At 45.5% G+C, this 6736-nt stretch overlaps 1 long non-coding RNA gene across 1 annotated transcript; it reads right to left on the reverse strand.

Annotated features, from left to right (window-relative positions):
* Nucleotides 1-489: 489 nt before the first annotated feature.
* LOC136789999 (uncharacterized) lies at nucleotides 490-5278 on the reverse strand. The gene is made up of 3 exons (XR_010829042.1): nucleotides 4958-5278; nucleotides 1412-2718; nucleotides 490-570 (listed from the first exon to the last, which is right to left on the reverse strand). It is a non-coding gene; the product is annotated as an uncharacterized lncRNA (long non-coding RNA).
* Between the last annotated feature and the right edge of the window lie 1458 nt (nucleotides 5279-6736).

The raw sequence follows: 6736 nt of genomic DNA on the forward strand, positions 1-6736 counted from the left end.
GAGGAGACTAAGAACTAGGAGCAGGGAAAGAACCACTCAATGTGAGCACAGCGCAGCTGTGGTGAAGGGTGATGGAGATGCAGGGAGACAAGGGTGAGCAGTGGTGGGGAGCTGAACATGAAGCCTAGAAGCCACCCTGTGCCCTTGCCAGAGGAGGGGTAAGCATCTGCAAACAGACCACAACAGGGGTCCAGTACCAATGTAACCAAGTTTGGTGGCTTCTCTGACACACACATCTGCTCCAAGATGAGTTTCCTCCAGACATTTCTGCTGCCCACAGCTCTCTCTGTTGCTGTTCCTGCACACGAAGATGGTGGAGAGGGCTGGTGGTAGAAGAAAAACACGGCTTCAGAGGCTTCAGAGGAAGGTGCAGGGGTCAACTGATGGCCCTCTATAGAGAACCAAGCCAGAGGAAATCCTTCTTCTACTTCCCTAAGCCAGGCTGGGCTGAGCACTAAGGCATGAAGATGCACGTACTCACAGAGTTTTTCATTCACATTCTCCATCAGTGGTTAATTCCTCCTGAATGGGCCTCGGACTATCTGGTGATTGCATTTGCTGGTCACGTACCTAGATCACAAAAGCAATCACTGTTCTACATATGTTCCTCATAAGGACCTCCGCAAATGACCACAGTGAATATGCAACGAGTCATTCCCATGTGCAGATATTAGCATGAAGTGTGCAATTACAAAGATTCCTTGAGCAAATCGACTGTATATGCACAGATGTGTGCGTTCACACTTTTAACAAGCCTGGTCTTTTCTAGGCACGATGCGGGCCTGGGAGAAATGCTCCTACACATTTTCGGAGGGTGTTGTTTCGGGGGCTAATTCTGCCAGGGACTTGCCTCTCTGAGAAAACGGTCTTGCGCTGGTGCCTGAGAGATTGTAATGTGCAACATTATCTTTCAACAGACATCTGTGTTAACAACAGAAATGAAATGATGGCACATTAAAAACTTTACAGCGCTGTTGCAAAACACTTGCCAAAAAAACACCCTGAGCTGCTGCTGTAGGATACTCTGAATTATGCCTGAAAATAGCATATCCAACATTACTTGGAAGCAGACACATGGTCGCTAGCAGATCTAATTATCTCCTGGAAAATAAAACACCAGGGCCTGTGTGAGAGGCTCAGGGGTGAGCATAGGCATTGTCCCAGCATTCAGGGGAATAATACGTGGATTTGTGATTTCTGTAGGTCGTGAAATCACAGTGCCCTTGCCAAGTGTTCAGTTGTCTGATCATGTGAAGATCACCTACCTAATGCTGGCACGGCCTGCAAGGGATCTCAAATAAAGCAAGCAAGGGCAACATTGTGAGAATTCATGTCTTGATTTCTCAGCTCACTGCTCAGAGAGGAACAGTGTTACAAGAGAGAAATGACTCAAAGCTAGGCTTGTCCTCACCTAACACCAGTCACCTGCTCGATCCTGGTTGTTTCAGCACCTTTGCTGTTCTTGGCAGGTGAAACCTGCATCTTTCTTCTCCTCTGAGTTGTCCCCAGGAGGTGTCTGTCTGTCCTGGAGATGGCAGAGGGAGGCTGTCTGTCTGTCTCAGCTGGCTGCAGGGTGGGAAATGGGGCTGTAGGACCCCCAGGGACGTCCTGCTGGGTCAGCTGCATGGATGAAACAGCATCACTGTGGCTGCTCAGATGGCACAGCAAAGTCAAGGTGGTGAGCAGTGAGTTGAAGACCAAAGGCTTGGGCTCTGTTCTTGAAACCTTTCTGATTTCATGCAGAGGGGAAGGAGCAGGTGAGTGCTGCAGTCTGCTTGTCAACACGACCTAGAGAAAGGGGGCTTGAGTCTCTACAAAGTCTTCTTACTCTCCATGCAAGCAAAGAGAACAGTTTCTGCTTTAAAATATGCTGTAAGAACAAGAAGCAGTCAGGGAGAGCCCAGCGGCTTACTAGCAGGGATGAAAAGATATTACATCGTACATCTGGACCGCCTTACTGGTATCGCTGTTTTGAGAGCCTTCGCCCAGGGCTCAGCAGCAGGGGATTCTCACAGGCACGCAAAAATAACGTGATGAAAATACGGCTCTTTGATAGTGAGAGCATAAGAACGGCCATGCTGAGTCAGACAATGCCCCACATCCTCTCCCCAACTGTGGCCATGAGTAGTTTGCCTAGTGAAGGGTATAAAACAAGATAAACACATGTATTTCTCTGAGAGCTCTCCAAAGCCCCAGCCACTTCTCCGAGAGGACTGTTGTTTCTCTATATTTATTAACCTTCATGGGATTTCTCTTCTATGAATTTGTCTAGCGTCTCTTGGATCTAACTGGATTCTCAAGCACATTTGTAGCATCTACGCCTTCCTGTGGCAAGTAGTACCACAGGAGGAATACCCATTGCAGGAAGACCCACCTCTGATTTGTCTTGAACCAAATTCTCCCACATTGACCTCCTTAAAGCTTCATATTCCCCTAAAGCTGCATGGCTGCCCCAAGGATCTGTCTGGAGATGGAAGTGTGCCTGGTGAGCCTGGGCAAATGTGACCCTACTTGAAAGGATCAGTGGTTAATCACACACCAGGTAGACCTACAGGATTTCCAGCAGAGCTTCCAGAAGGCAATTCAGTCCAGCTAAGATTTGCATTGCCTTGTGGGGCTGGTTGTTGGCTCAAGCAGGAACATCGGGTGATCGTTATCTCCACAGGCCAGGAGCACAAATTTATGTGGGAGGACCCAGGCCTTCATGTTGAGATGCACCTGTTGGTTTAGAGAACCTCATCTGTGAATGAATCCTCAGACCTATGGATATTTATACTGTGATGTGTCATCATATAATAAATGTATGCAAAAAATGCCAAGATTTGCATGAATTCCCGTTTCAACAGAGTTTATGTGTAGGTCAGCTCTAAGGAAGCTGGAAGGAGACTGTCTGGATGTAGGCCACTGCCAAAATGAATGTGAGGTGGATGTGAGGTATCCAGCACTTTGTGGGCTCTTTGAACTGATCAACCTGCAGGGCAGAAGGTAATCTTGGAAAGTGTACAGTAAATGGTGGAAAAAAAAATTGTCTAAAAATAAATACCTTGTGCCACTTGGAAAGCTTTAGAGTATGGAAACATCACAGGGAAAACCACAAGGGATGGGAGAAGGATACTGAGAATTTACAGGAGACCTGTGACATTTTGGAGCAGCAGCTGGAGGCCAGAGAAGACATGCAGAGCACCCGAAAGGAAACTGCTTGCCTGCACATGGGCAACTGGATCTGCCCACAGCTGTTACTGATAGCACGAGTGGAAATCAGCTCAGAAATTATAAAGTCTGCATTAAGATGCCTGCATGAAGACAGCTGCATATATATGGAGAACTAGGATAGAAATTTCTGGTGTCATTTGAAATACCTGACGGCATCACACCTGGGCTGAAGCTGTCCCTCCAGGAGAGATGGTGTCCTCTGGCCCAGTGTCCTATCTGCCAGGCCTCTCCGATGCATTTAGTGTCATGTCTGAAATGCCATGGGACTCCTGTGGGGGGTCCTGAATCTCACTGCGTGTCACAGGAGTCCAGAGATGGCTCAGCTGACTATATGCAGGTGTCTACCTTGGGGAACCTCAACAGCTTTCTGGCATCTCAGCTATATTAATTGGCTCTTCTTCTATTACAAGGAGAATTTAGGTGCCAGATCAGGTGTAGATATTTAGATATAGGTGCCTAAACTTCATCTATGACTGTCTTAATGTCAGAGAATTGCTGTTGGTCAGCAGTGTGAAGGATGAGATAGACCTGCGGAGGTGGAAACAACATGCAGAGCTCGCAGCTGGGGCGATGCTGCACCAGGGAGGACACGCTACCTGTGGGAAGGGATTTTCACACTGGAGCTAGTGGACAGTATGTGCTGAACAGCTCACCCCCTTTGCAGACACGTCCCCCAAAGAGTTACAAACACAAACCACAGAGAAAGTCCATTACTTGCTTCGTCCTTTCAAAATCTCCTGCGAAAACCACATGTTGTCCAGCACTAGCCAAAATTTTATTTCACAGGGTTATTTGTTCTCAGGACGTTTTTTTTTTTTTTTTTTTTTTTTTTTCAAGATTATTTCTTGAGGACTTTGTGATAAAGTGTGCTAAGAAGAACCCTTGTGGGGAAGACGTGGTTTGGCTGAGAGAAAAGGCAGCCCTTCGAAGCTTCGCTATCAACATTTGGAGCAGCAAGATTTTTTCCTCCGAGAGCTTAATGTGTGACAAACCCCCAGCTGGTAAGCATGTCTTGGTAATGTGGCGGAGGGCAATATCTTCTCTGTGGGGAATATTCAGTATTTTGTGCTTCTGTTGCAAAATTCAGATTATTTTCAGAGGCTCTTGAGCATAGAAGTTGCTGCAATGAGCTATCGGCTGCAAGACTGTGAGTGCCGTGCCTGTTTGCTCTGTGCCATGGGTACATTCTCTGCTCATTCTTAAGTGGACAACGTGTCCAGACCATCTCCTGGCCCCTGGCCTGTTCTACATCAGCAGAACCATGGCTTCAGACTTAACCCTTGACCACATTTCTTGAGTCCTACTATTTTTTTGGCTTGTGCACCAAAGGCTCGGTTTAACCTTTTGCAATAATGAAACACTCCCTGGGATAATGCCTGAAGTCTCTGCCTGGTTAGCAATTATTTAAATACTCTGTTATGAATAGGATCAAAGCCCTCTCTTATTGAAACACTTCATTCCTGATGCCAGAAGTTGTCACCGCATGACAAATGGGTTGCCTGTTCTCTTCTCACAAGTGTGTTCTAACCAGCCAGGGCTGGGCAGCCTGTGGGACGGGGAGTTTAATTAATAACAATATTTAATTTCTACAATGAAGCACTCGGAGGAGAACGAATATTGCAGCAGCCCCCGTGGCACAGGCGATGCATCCACCTCCAGCTGCAAGCCGAAAGCAGCTCGGTGAAGAAGGGCTCCATCAGCAAAAAGCACGGCCGCGCGCACCACGTTGCGCCCAAGCACGCACCTCCGAGAGTTGCCTGAGATATTTCAGCCGGGTCAGTTTTACTCAGCTACTTAGCAGCGTTAAGTGTCATAGTTCCTCCAGCTGATAGTAGCCATGGAAACCGTGACATCACCGCCGACATAGCGATACATAAAAATTCAAATGGCTGGGGACCGGTTGCTAGGAGAGCTCCGCTCGGGAAAGTCATTGGGCAGGCAGCCAAGGGACTGGAGTCTGCTGAACATGTTGTACTTCACCCTGGTGATTTTACCCTCCTCCCCCTATTTTCTCTTTCACATGCAAAGCTGCTTCTTCTTCTTCTTCTTCTTTTTTTCTTTTTCTTTTTTTTTTTTTCACCCTTAAATTATTGCAGAAATTTTGACAATGGGCTAATGAGCTGGTGTAGTAGCTGCACGTTACCACAATTTGTGTAAGGTCATGGAAGAAACCACACGCTGTACTCAACGATCAAATAAAAGTCACCGTCAGACACCTTCTTAGCACTTGGGTTATTATAAATGTGCATTTTGGATCACTTTTGAGCAAGGGCTTTCCACTGAGCTTTATGTATACACAAATTTGTGGAAAATCTCTGACCAAATGTCATCAGAAATGACGATACTCTGAGCCAAGGGTAAGGGGTAATCTCTGTAGTGGGTGAAACCTCATATTGCAACCAGTCTGAATTTGGGAAGTGGAGTGTTTTCCAACACTCTGAGTCACACCTGCTTTCTGCAGAGCTGGCACTTCTCAGCTGGTGGTTTTGGACCACTGGTGGTCAAGAGAAACAAGTGAGGCAAGTTCTGTAGGGCAAGGTGTTGGTTTTGATGAGACCGAAATTGTTTTATTAGATCAGAATACTTTAAAAAATCAGCCAACTGGGCTTTCAGTCATGTGAATCCTTCCTTGGGCTCTGAGAGGATTTGGTGAAGCAGATGGTTTGTTCCTTCCAGTGTTGTTGGCTGGGCTAATAAGGGATCTTAAACGTAGATTTGGTCACTTGCTGCTACATGCATTTCCACCACAGTGCACCTGCAATAAAACCACAGCTCATATGTCCATGCCTCTATACAACAGATTCAGGGTTCCAGGTTTAAATATGTTTCTACGTACATATAAATAGACACACACACGTCTATATATGTGTATATATATTTATTTATTTTTCTCCCAGACAGAAATGTAACTTGCCAAGGAATTTGTCCAAGCAGATTTCCACATGACCAGGCTAAGTACTAACAAATTACAAGATTCTAATAAAGGCAATATTCATGTTGAATGGTTCTTGTAAATGACCAAACACTGAAATGGTGTCAGGGAGCTTTGCCTAGAAATTACGCATTAACATTATTTGGTAGAGTTTGTTGTTGTGTTAGGTCTGTTGTTCTTTTTTTTCTGCCTTTTTTTTTTCTTTCCCAGAAACTCAATGTGTAAAATCCTTAAAGTGAAACAGAAACTGAGAAGGAAACAGAAAAAAAAAAAAAAGTCGTTGAGTAACTTATTTATTGTGAAAGTATCTGATTCTTGAGAAATGTGTATACACTAAACACACCCCAACCACCTGATGACAACCCACACACAACCCAAAGGTGCACTTGAACATTAAATAAAAGCAAAGTTATTTTCATTTATGTGAAGTGGGTTGTGGCCTGTTAAGTAGCCAGTTTGTTCCACCCCAGAGGCAGCTGTGATTTAATCTATTCATGTTTTTTGCACGTACAGGATGTGTAACAGGGGCTGAGGTCTTCTTGACAAGAAGTTTGAGTTAAGAGATACTCTGGCATACAAGGATATTCACCG

Source organism: Anser cygnoides, chromosome 2 (assembly GCF_040182565.1).
Source record: "Anser cygnoides isolate HZ-2024a breed goose chromosome 2, Taihu_goose_T2T_genome, whole genome shotgun sequence".
Taxonomy (NCBI): domain Eukaryota; kingdom Metazoa; phylum Chordata; class Aves; order Anseriformes; family Anatidae; genus Anser; species Anser cygnoides.